At 45.0% G+C, this 12,354-nt stretch overlaps 1 non-coding gene across 1 annotated transcript; it reads left to right on the top strand.

Annotated features, from left to right (window-relative positions):
- The first annotated feature begins 8,335 nt into the window (after positions 1–8,335).
- trnal-gag (transfer RNA leucine (anticodon GAG)) lies at positions 8,336–8,417 on the top strand. The gene is given in 2 exon segments: positions 8,336–8,372; positions 8,383–8,417. It is a non-coding gene; the product is annotated as a tRNA-Leu (tRNA).
- Positions 8,418–12,354: the final 3,937 nt, after the last annotated feature.

Below are 12,354 nucleotides of genomic sequence, written 5' to 3'. Positions count from 1 at the left end.
ACTCCATTACTGTTAGTATCATCTTGAGTTCATTAGCAGTTCTTCCAACATCACTGTCGCAATATTTTGAGGTTCGTAGCAACTTTTACTACATTACTGTCGCATTATTTTGAGGTTCGTAGCAACACTTACTACATGACTGTCAGCATCACTTTGAGGTTATTCGAAAGTTTCACTCCATTACTGTTAGCATCACTTTGAGTTCATTAGCAATTCTTCCGACATCACTGTCACATTATTTTGAGGTTCGTAGCAACTCTTACCACATTATTGTTGCATTATTTTAAGGTTCGTAGCAACTCTTACTACATTACTGTCGCATTATTTTGAGATTCGTAGCAACTCTTAGTACATGACTGTCAACATGATTTTGAGGTTGTTCGAAACGTTCACTCCATTACTGTTAGCATCACTTTGAGTTCATTAGCAATTCTTCCGACATCACTGTCGCAATATTTTGAGGTTCGTAGCAACTCTTACTACATGACTGTCAGCATCACTTTGAGGTTTGTCGCAACTCTTACCACATGACTTTCAGCATCACTTTGAGGTTGTTCCAAACACTTACTACATTACCGTAAGCATCACTGAGTTAATTAGCAACTATCACTACATTACTGTTAGCATCATTTTGAGTTCATTAGCAATTCTTACTCCATCACTGTCACATCATTTTGAGATCATTAGCAATTCTTCCGACATCACTGTCGCCTTATTTGGAGGTTCGTAGCAACTCTTACTACATGATTGTCATCATCACTTTAAGGTTATTAGCAACTATCATGTCATTACTGTTAGCATCATTTTGAGTTCATTAGCAATTCTTCCGACATCACTGTAGTATTATTTTGTGGTAAGTAGCAACTCTTACTACACGACTGTCAGCATCACTTTGAGATCATTAGCAACTATCACTACATTCCTGTTAGCATCATTTTGAGTTTATTAGCAATTCTTACTCCATCACTGTCGCAACATTTTTAGATCATTAGCAATTCTTCCAACATCACTGTCGCATTATTTTGAGGTTCGAAGCAACTCTTACTACATGACTGTCAGCATCACTTTGAGTTTATTAGCAACTATCACTACATTACTGCTAGCATCATTTTGAGTTTATTAGCAATTCTTACGACATCACTGTAGCATTAAATTGAGGTTCGTAGCAACTCTTACTAAATGACTGTCAGCATCACTTTGAGGTTGTTCGAAACACTTACTACATTACTGTCAGCATCACTTTGAGTTTATTAGCAACTATCACTACATTACTGTTAGCATCATTTTGAGTTCATTTGCAATTCTTATGACATCACTGTCGCATCATTTTGAGATCATGAGCAATTCTTCCGACATCACTGTAGCATTATTTTGAGGTTTTGAGGTACCTTTGTTTGTAACCGATCTGCTGACCAGCGAGACGCCACCACGCACGGCTGTCGGCTCCGTAAAGGAGGGAGAGGAAGTGGAAAGGATGGAGAAGGGTCGGACCAGGTCTATTTCTAGGTGACCACTCACTATCGTCTGCCACACTGCCCCTCGCGGTGGGGAGTGTAGCGCTCTCCTGCCACAGTACATTTGTTTCATTCTTTTGCTCTTTCACTTTAATTAAAATGGACTTGACTTGAGAATGTTTTGTTTCAAAATATAGAAGAATTCCCAGATTTATAGGTAGCATGAGTATGAAGTTGCACTTGCACCCGGTGGGAAAATGTCCTCTGCATTTGACTCTCACTATGTAGGAGCAGTGGTAGCAGTGTCCGCCTGGGGGCTTGGTCAAGATCAATGACAGGAGTAGCAGACAGGTAATATCCATAGCATGCATGTTGTTTGAGAGGAGTAAGGGTACACTGTTGGTCTCTCACCTGATGCGCTGTCATCAGCACAAATGATCTGTTCCTAAACATCAAAATCTACCATCCCCCTGATTGTTTTTTACAACTGGAGTACTGGTTAACACTTTAGAAAGCCTTCATTCAGAGCTGTGAAGAACCTTGAACCTGATATCCCAGACATCAAAGTGGGCCACTAACTGGCCAGATGAAGCGATGCTAGGCTGCTGTACTCTGAAGAGCTAAAGTAGCAGCTTCTGAGAGGGATGCTAACCTGGATGTGTTCATCTCCTACTTTAATATCAGCGGCCCAACTTGGAGCTCTGACAGCCTCCAGCTTGTTGTTCCTGTTTCTGCTTCAGTCAACAGGGAACTCCAACCTGCAATAGAATCTTCAACAATGGAATAGAAAAGTGAGGAAGAAAAACTAGAATAAACTTACAAAGCTGAGAAATGTTCATGAAGATGAAAGGCACACGTTATGATTGAGGCCAGAAACTAAAACTCCACACCAAATGTACTTTGACTTGTAGGATAATGAACTTGAATGTGTTGAAACAGCAGATCAATGAATCCACTACCACACAACAAGATGGTGACCCCCTACCACAAGATGGCGTCACAGATCCTGACGCTCTGAGCAGGAAACACCGAGCAAAACATTACAACAAAGCTCCTGTTGTTCCCTCCAGGAAAAACTGTGGCTCTGATGAGAAGAAGGATCCCAGCCTCCTCTGAGGATCCATGGCCGCACCATTGGGTAGCAGGATGATGGGGTCGGCACCAGGAGGAACCCTGGTGTCTCCGATGCAGGGAAGATGGAGCAGTGAAGAGGCCACATTGTGGCGTCCTAAAGAGGACATTTGGTGGAGCCTGAGACAGCAAACATCACGCCCCCTTCATCAGAAGAACCACAGCACCAGAAGAAAGAATCCTGGCAGTGACGACAGGGAGGATCAGGGTGACCTCCTCACCTCCACCTTTGAACCTTCAAATGAACTTTAAAAAGCTTTAGAGTGGAGAAGGATTTTAAAACATTTTATTGTTTTTTCCTTTCATTCTCATTTGTGCGATTGTCTGATTTATGAGAAATAAACACTGTCTGCTGGGTTTACATTGACTGTGATTCTCTTTTTGCATGCAAGTTGAAAGTTCTGCCAATAAAAACACAAGTATTTGAAGACCAAAGGAAGAACCCCCAAAGTCAGGACCCTGAGATCAAAGTGAACGCTCTGATCTCTGAGGTCTGGGATATTTCCCATCCCATGGCCCTTCAAATAAGAGCCCTGTGTCTCTGTCTCAAAGTTTTCAACCGTATTTGTTTGTTAAATTAAAACCAGACGACCACTGTGGTCCTTTTTACACGGTAAGTAAAGCACAGATGCCCTGGTGGACCTGTTGGCACCCTGGACTTTGAATCCAGTGACCTGAGTCCAAGTCTCAGTTCCAGCAGGTTTCCTGCAGCCTTCAGCAGAGCTGCCATGTTTCTCTGTAGAGAACTAAGTGATGCTCTCAGCAGGTTGAGGGCACCACCAACAAGTGAGGTATGAACCTCTGACTTCCTTCTTGTCAAACAGGAAACTCCTAATACCTCATTTGAGTAAAGTACCTCATATTCCTGACATCCAAGTAGTAGTGAAGTGGAGGAAGAAGGGAGGAGATCTCCAACAGGATCCTTCTTTCCTCTGTCCTCCTTGATCTCATGGATCACCACAGTCAAGGGGAGACCCAAGCTCCTGGATGGATCTGGCACTCAGGAACTGCTGAGTTTTCCAGTGGACTTTGTTCCATCCATGGTTCAGGAACAGGACTCCTCCTGGTTAACCTGGTATCTTTCCACCCAACTGTGGGTTCTTGGAGAATTTTTCATGTCATGTCAAGAAATCAGGCTGGTGGGTTTTTCAATGAGAGAAATTCTGGTAACTTAATTAAGTGGCATGTTTGTTGAAGCAGTAATTAACTGATAAATTAAGAAAGGCCTGGCCAGTCTTTGCTCCCAGGTCATACGATGGAGTTAGAAAGTCCTGAATCAATCTGGAGTTCCATGATTTCCTTGTGGTTCATGATCCTTTTGACAATGTAGTCTGGAACAAGAGCAAGATGAACCTCCAAATAGCAACAGGTTGATTGCAGATGATGTCAAGTGGTATTTAGAGGAACCTCCTCCTTGTGTTTGGTTCCATGGTGGAATGGTGAGAACTCTGGATCCAGTGATCCCAGTTCAAGTCTTGGTGGGACCTTCCTGTCTGGAATGTGTCCCATGTAACAAACTGGTCAAGAGATGCAATGTGGTTCAAATGTTCTGGTTCATTTCTTACTGCCATGAACTCAGACTGTGTTTAATGTTAACAATAAATGCAACAACTAAGGAGCCAGTAGCTCCTGTGGAAAAAATTCTACTTTGTCAGTGAATTAATTCAGTCTGCATCTAAGTGTCTGTCAGGATGGCGGAGCGGTCTAAGGCGCTGCGTTCAGGTCGCAGTCGCTCCTGGAGGCGTGGGTTCAAATCTCACTTCTGACAAGGGATGTTGTCTCCACATTCCTATGCATCCACAATGGTAAATTCCAAACCCAGTTGAAGCTGCTCTCCACTGATGGGAGTGAGTGGTTGAACTGGCAGCAGAGGAGGCAAAGGAGCTTCCCTGTGATGGCCTGGTTTCCTCCAAGATGGAGCAGCCACCAAACTCTAACTACAAATGTTGGATCAAAGTCTACTGAAGGAATGTGTTTTCTTTCAATTCACATTTTGTCCATTAACTTCATAATCAGAGTCGCCATCTCATCACATGACTAAAGTCTGGGTTCTGTATTGGTGGTAAAATATCCTTCCATGCCCCTCACTAGTTTGCACACAGAAAAGCATATTTTACTGGTTTCAGATCTCTTAGCTTGTTCTCTCTCTTAAACCAGCTGAGGCAGCTTTCATTGTGTGATTCATTTTAAAATATAAATATGGAACAGAACCATTGGAATCAGATGTCAGGACATTTGAAGGAATGTCAATCTCCTGTTGAAATGTTGCAGTGTGCAGCTGAGGCTCTCTGGCAGTGGCACCAGGAGCCCCAATGGCAGAACCTGGACCCTCCTGGAGGAGAACCACAGGTGAGGGCCTTCTTGGCTCCAGATTGATGGAAATCAAGTGTCTGAGGCTGTTAGCAGCCATGAAGTTGATCTGGTTGGCACTGGTATTTGTTCTTGCTGCAGCTCAGGAGTGATTCAGGAGAAGAGTTTCAGAACAGCCCAGGTTGGGGACTGGAATTCTAAAATTTCCCCTGGAACCAAACAACCTTGGAGGGTAAAAGCTCCAATCCTAGCCACTCAGATGCAGCAGCAGAAGAAGCTGTCATCCACCCTGACAGTCAGAGCATCAAGTCAAGGAAACATCAAGTCACCAACATCACCATCTTGTAGTTCCAAACCTTCACCTGTCAGATTCAGCTACTTCTTATTGTGGGACTTTAAACTTGAACACAATGGAATTTGGACAAGGAGTTTTCCTTCCAGTCCAAACATCATCGTCCAGCCTCCAACCAGAGGTCCCTCAGTTATCATGGAGCCACGGGTGGAGTCTGGATTCTTTTCTAGAATGAGACGGCAATGACAGTCCTGCAGAGTGACATCACTGACATGACTTCAGTCACGTGACTGGATGACTTCAGTCACCTGACTGGATGACTTCAGTCACGTGACTGGATGACTTCAGTCACGTGACTGGATGACTTCAGTCACGTGACTGGATGACTTCAGTCACGTGACTGGATGACTTCAGTCACGTGACTGGATGACAGTGTAGATGCCAATGTAGAGGTTGGGGAAATAGTCTCTGAGAATCCAGCTTGAACCCACAGCCTCCTTGTTTTCCAAAAACCCAAACAGCAACCATCAGTCTCCCTCCAATCCTGTACTTGCGTAAACAACAAAAACAGAGTAAAAGTCTCTGGCCACATATTTGTTTCCTGTAGGGTTTCTTCATGTATGTGTGGTGTACTTGCTCTCCCAGAGGACTGCCATCTTTGTTCTGTGGGCTGACATGTTTTAGTGTCAGCACAGGTCATAGCGCTGAGACTGAACTCTCATTCTCCTCCAAGTATTATTTCCACCTCACACAAGTCGACTGAAGGAATGTGTTTGGTTCAAAAACCCATTTGTGTTCATCCTTCAATTCACATTTTGTCCATTAACTTCATCATCAGAGTCTCCATCTCATCACATGACTAAAGTCTGGGTTCTGTGTTGGTGGTAAACATCCTTCCACTCACCCAGGCTCCCCACTGGTCTGCACACAGAAATGCATATTTTACTGGTTTAACCAATTCCTCAAGTAGTTTAGGAAAAAAGACACTTTGTTAGCTCCTGTAAAGGTCCCACTTTGGGTCGTAACACTTTTTTCCTGACTGCTTGACGTCTCAGTCAGAACAGCTGAGATGAGAACTGAATGTCTGGATTTCTTCCTGACATCATCAGGGTCTGAGGAGTTCATTAAAAAAAGGATTCAGTCAGATGGGAGTTGGAACTTGGAGACCAAAGAAGGAACCTCCAAATTCAGGACCCTGAGATCAAAGTGACACTCTGATCTCAGAGGTCTGGGATATTTCACATCCTGATGGCCCTCCAAAATAAGAGCCCTGTGTCACTGTCTAAAAATCATCATTTGTTTGTGAAAAAAATCAGGGTAGGTTTGTCAGACTTTGTCAGACCTTTCCCCAAATCATCATTTGTTTGTGGAAATTAGATCCAGAAAACCACTGCAGTCCCTCGTACATGATTAGTGCCATAGTTTGTCTCACTTGTTTCATCTTTGATGGTTCCATGGTGGAATGGTGAGCACTCTGGACTCTGAATCCAGTGATCCCAGTTCAAACCTCAGTGGAGCCTCCAGCAGGTCTCTGACAGGTGTTGATAGAGGAGTTGTGGCTGCTGACTACAGTGGAAGACACCATCAACAATGATGTGTAGGAGCTCTCAGCTCCTTCAGTCACATGACTGGGTCATCCTGTCATGTCAGTGATGTCACTTGGCAGGACTGCCATTGCATTCTTAATTCTATAACATCTGAGATTAAAATCTATGGAATTACAACCAACAAGCAGTCAAACACCTGATCAGATGCTCCTTCATCAGGCTGAGAAGAATCAATCAAACTGGGATGAAGAAAATTAACTGAGAGGAGAAACCTCCTGATTGGATGACATGGACCCACCTGATCCATGTCAGCCTTGTTGGAGCAGAAAGAGGTGGATCAGAGGAATCAGTGGATCAAGACTCAGGTGTCAGATGAAGAATCTCTTTATTCACAATGGAGTCAGAGAAATCTTCCAACGTGAGAGAACGTGACAGACCATTTTATACTGAAGACAGGCTGTGTGTGTGTGTGTGTGTGTGTGTGTGTGTGTGTGTGCGTGTGTGTGTGTGTGTGTGTGTGTGTGTGTGTGTGTGTGTGTGTTCCAACTGGAAGGAAACTGAATAATAACCAGACTAACTTTTATCATTGACCAAGTCTGGTTGACTCACTAAATTCATAACTCAAGTGATTATTTAATTAATAAACAGAACATTTGTCTAAAGTCATGATCAAATTAATGTAAAATCTGAGCAACGAGGGTTTGAAAATGTTCCAATGAGCCAAACCAATGTTGACAGTTAAAAGAAGCCAATGTGGGAGGATTCTTTCTGTCTCAGCAGTAAAGACCAATCCCACAGCTCACGTGAAGCATCAGGTCCTCTGTGAGAGGTGGGAATCCAACCAGGGACCTTTAGATCCACACCAATCTTCCCTGACCTCATAGAAACTGGAACCTTTCAACAAATAAATTCAAATTCAACTCAGCAGCAACTCTAGAACAGTTGCTAACTTGCTAATTCCTGTTAGCTCCAGATCAGACAATGCAGGCTCACCTTCACGCTTGGTTGTACGACCATCACCAGTTGAAGCTTCTCTGGTTCAACAAACTCTGGGGACTCAAGACACAAGTCAGCACCGGTGCAGGTCCAGATCCAGATGTTAGCTGAGGGGGACAATGGCTTAAGGGAGCTCCAGGGAGCTGGTTTGAACTGGTCCCTCTGTGAGTAGAAACCATCTGAGGTGGAGGGTGGAGATCTGCTTTGACCTCCTGATCTCCCAGTAAAGCCAGTATAGATGTTGAGCTTGGAGGAGTTGATGGCCTCCTTCATCTTCTTGTTGGAGGTGTTTGCTAAACTCAGCACCACCACAGATCAGAGGAACGTCCACTTGTCAGCTGGACACTGGAGTTTCTAGTGACCTGCAGGATCTTAGTTGTGGTGGCAGCAGGCCTGTTCCAAGAGCTTTGCTCACATTCCTGATCAGGCTTCATCATGGTTCTGGACCACTGAGTGATAGAAGCTGATCCTGGGGGTGGACTGTCTTTAGGGGGCTGAGGTGTCTGGTGGTCTTGGTGGACCCTCTGCATCTCAAGCTGAGACCACAGAGTCCTGTGTTCTTGAGTCATTGTGTATAGTCTCTGTTGTTGGAGAGCTCAGTGTGGTCCCTGATGGTCTAGTGGCTAGGATTCGGCGGTGAGACCGGCTCTCACCGCCGCGGCCCGGGTTCGATTCCCGGTCAGGGAATGAGTTATTTAGAGGTTGAGGGAGAGGTGATCAGGTGGTCCACATGATGGTGGAGGTGATGAACTGTGAATCCATCATGGCTCCACTCTCACCCCCATTGTAGTGTTCTTGGTTCACTCTGCCATGGCCCCATGTTGAAGGGTGACTGTCTCATTCAGGTTCAACCCTTTGTTAGACTCTATTAAGTCACTGACTCCTGCAAGGACAAACTCTGTAATCCTCCTTAGTAGCTTTGGCTCCTTGCAGCACAGAAAGTCCATTCACTGATGTAGGAACTGGAAAACTAACAGCTCCAGTCCTCGGTTCCTTGCACCAAAGAAAGGAGGGAAATGCAATCAATGTTGAATTCATTTACATTTCTTATATTTGATCAAAGCTAGAACTTAATAAGCTGCCATCGACCTTGATGACCAACTCCTTCACTGTGTAGTTCAAAGTCCCTGGTTTGATTTGTGTCAGGACTTCAGAAGCTCCAATCCTCTCTAAGGTCCAGTGAGAGTGGAAGAGATTATAAATGAGAGAAGCAGGGCCCTCCCTCAGAACTGAACCAGCTCAGTTGGGAGAGCCTTAGACTGAAGATCTAAAGGTCCCTGGTCCGATCCCAGGTTTCAGCAGAAGAGCAGCATTGACTTTACTTTCCAGTGGAGGAACTGCAGACATGAAGGAAACTAACATCTTGTCCTGTGCATTCTTGTGACATTCAGGACATTTTTGGAGCCTCTTGTTGGATTTTGCCACAGAGAATCAGAGCCAATCAAAAGCCTGGTGGACTTCAACATGGAGGACTGAACAAGTCAAGAAAGCATCAGTTTGACCTTCACAGGTGTTTCTGTTCCTGTCTCAATGCTGTAGAAAGAGCCTGAGGAGCTCAGACAGTAGAGCATCAGACTTTTAATCTGAGGGTCCAGGGTTCAAGTCCCTGTTCAGGTGCTGTGGAGGTTCCAGTGTTTGACAACATGGGACTGGATGAAGTTCAGTGTTGAACAAACTGTCATCATCAAAAGTAGAAGTGTTCTTGTCTTGACGCTGTGAGACAGTCGCTAGAAAACTGACCAACAATAATTTCATGTGGCATGCAATTAACAAAACACCTACATTGATGGTCGAGGGGGGTGGAGCCTATCCCAGCATCTACGGGCCACCCTGGACAGGTCGCCAAAACCATTCACACTCACATCTACAGTCAATTTAGAGTGTCCAATCAGCCTCATCCCAAATTACATGTCTTTGGACGGTGGGAAGAAGCCGGAGAACCCACGCATGCACGGGGAGAACATGCAGATTCTGCACCCGAGCCTGGACTCAAATCCAGAACCTTCTTGCTGTGAGGCCACAGTGCTCACCACTGCACCATCATGCTGCCGTGGTCTCATATACTTTTCTAAATTGTGTTTCTTTCATGTCCTCCTGAGATCAAAGACAGAATTCTAGCTACTGTCAAAGCCCTGATGACATCATCAGGAATTCTGACTTTGATCTGGAGACTCTTGCTTTAATCTGAATTTGATCTGACTAATGTTTAAGTTTAGGTTGCATGACACTGACCACCTCATTTCGCCTGATGGACTGGTGACCTGTCCAGGGTGAACCCTGCCTCTTGAACAATGTCACCTGGGATCGCACCCCCCCCCCCGTGACCCTTAAAGGATAGAACAGAAAGTGGATGGAGGGATGGACTCAACACTGAAATCAGCTGATCTGATCCACATTCTAATGTTTCCTGTCCCTCTTTCGGAGTCAGTGAGAATAGTAGTGTATATAATAATGTATATCCAACCTTGTAGTATCTTTCCAAAGCTTTTAGTATTTCTTCTTGTTTCTACTTGTAGTTTTAGTGTCTGGATCTTTTCTTTTGATGTCCTGCTGTCTGCTCTTTGCTTTTGGAGCTTCCTTCAACAACTACCAGGCCTCCTGGGTACTGTAGGAAACATGGTCAAGTTCTTCTGACTTCTCCAGGAACGTCCTGCTCACATTGGTCTGTCTTCATTTTGACTCCTCCCACTGCCACAATGACCAGCCTTTATACTCTTGGTGACTGGGGCCCTGGTTGCTGCAGGCCTCAACACCAGCCTGTGGTTGAGAGCAGGGCAGAACAGAACTGACAGTATCTCCCATGCAGGACCTGGGTCAGCGCCTGGTGCCAGCTGGGGCACCGCTTTAACCTGGACCCCTAGAAGATCTTCTCCAGGAACTGGCCTTTTTGGTTCCATCAAGGCCTGAGAGGATGGTGAAGAGTGATCCTCCACCAGGCAGCACAGTCAACAGCAGCCATTTTGTTCCACTAGAATCAAGTATGATAGTGACAGACTGGTGAGTACTTGCTAACTGACACTTCCTGTTTTTACTGCTATTCTTCCATGAATGTGCTCATGTTGGCTGGTCCCCAACCACAGTTTCAAAGCCATGATGACATCTCTCATCAACAATCAGACTTATTTTTTCTCTATTTGGACAAATAAGGTTCCAACTGACACGGCTGGCCAACGTCCTGGAGTTCATTCAGCCTGGAGAACCAGGTGCTGGTTCCTTCTTTTACCAGGCAGGAACGGGCAGCAGATCCAAGATCAGTAGGTGCAGATGTCTGCTTTGACTGGTAGGAGGAAAGAGAGCAGGAGAGCTGGTCAGAGACAAAGACAGATCATGAAGAAGGAGTGCTGTATTCTGCTAGCACATGCTAGTGACAGTCAGAGATCAGGAGTCTCAGCAGGGAAAGATTCATGTCTTATTTCAGAGGACAATTGGACGTTCACTGGAAGACTGTGAATGTTTGAGGGTCAGAGGAGAAAAGAGGACAAGTGCACCTGTTGTGTGTGAAGGGGCACCAGCATGGAGGAAGTTGTCAAACATTTTGAGTGAAAAAGCGTGAATCTTCAAGTAAAGAATTAAAATGATTTAGTTAACAATGAGGTCTCTGTCATAAAACAAAAGGAACAACTGACTCCCTCACCATTTCCACCCTCTTCAACAGATTCACATTTCAAAACAACCAGGTTTATTTTGTTCCCTTCTTTTAGCAGAGGATGGTTTTGATCCATCCACCTCTGGGTTCTGGGCCCAGCACGCTTCCTCTGTAAATCCATATTTTGGGTTCTGGCTTGTTCTGCTTTTCATTTTGTGTTTGTATTAAAGTTCTGTTGCTGAAAAAAAGACTTTTTTGCCTTTTTAAAAACACACACACACACACACTACAGCCAAGCATATAGAATGATACAGTCTGAGGTGGTTTTGACTGGTAGGCACCAGTGTGCACTGTTTGGCACTGAAGTCATGTGACTGAGGTCATTCAGTCATGTGACTGAAGTCATCCAGTCATGACTGAAGTCATCCAGTCACGTGACTGAAGTCATCCAGTCATGTGACTGAAGTCATCCATTCATGTCAGTGATGTCACTCTGCAGGACTGTCATTGCCGTCTCATTCTAGAAAAGAATCCAGACTCCACCTGTGGCTCCATGATAACTGAGGGACCTCTGGTTGGAGGCTGGACGATGATGTTTGGTCTGGGGGGGTTAAGATGGTGGGGCTGTTTCAGTTCTAGTGCTGAAGGCTTTCACCATGACAGTCAGACTCTCCTCTGTCCTTCATGGTCCCTCAAATGTGCAGTGTGGACCTCACACACTGAATTTAGCCTGAAAAATCTTCATGAACAGCAGGAGACTCAGAGTCTCTGTGGCGCTTGGCTGTTAACAGAGAGGCTGGTGGTTGGAGCCCCCCAGGGACCAGGACCAGGCTCTACTGGTGCTGAGGACTCTGTTGATCAGCTGCTGAGTTGCTACTTGATGTCAACATTGGTCTGTTTCATCCTGAGTAGTTTGATCCTAGCAGAGTCGCTGCATCGATGATCTGAATGTGGACGGACAGACTGACCCTCCACAGCAGACGCCTGTCACAGATCTCTGGATGAGACACTTTGAGGTAAAGCCAGGTTCTGCCAGTC

The sequence above is a fragment of the Aulostomus chinensis genome, chromosome 1, assembly GCF_037954235.1.
Source record: "Aulostomus chinensis isolate RoL2024-O1b breed Wild chromosome 1, RoL_Achi_v1.0, whole genome shotgun sequence".
NCBI lineage: Eukaryota > Metazoa > Chordata > Actinopteri > Syngnathiformes > Aulostomidae > Aulostomus > Aulostomus chinensis.
The sequence above is the reverse complement of the archived record's forward strand: the minus strand, read 5'-3'. Positions and strand labels throughout refer to the sequence as shown.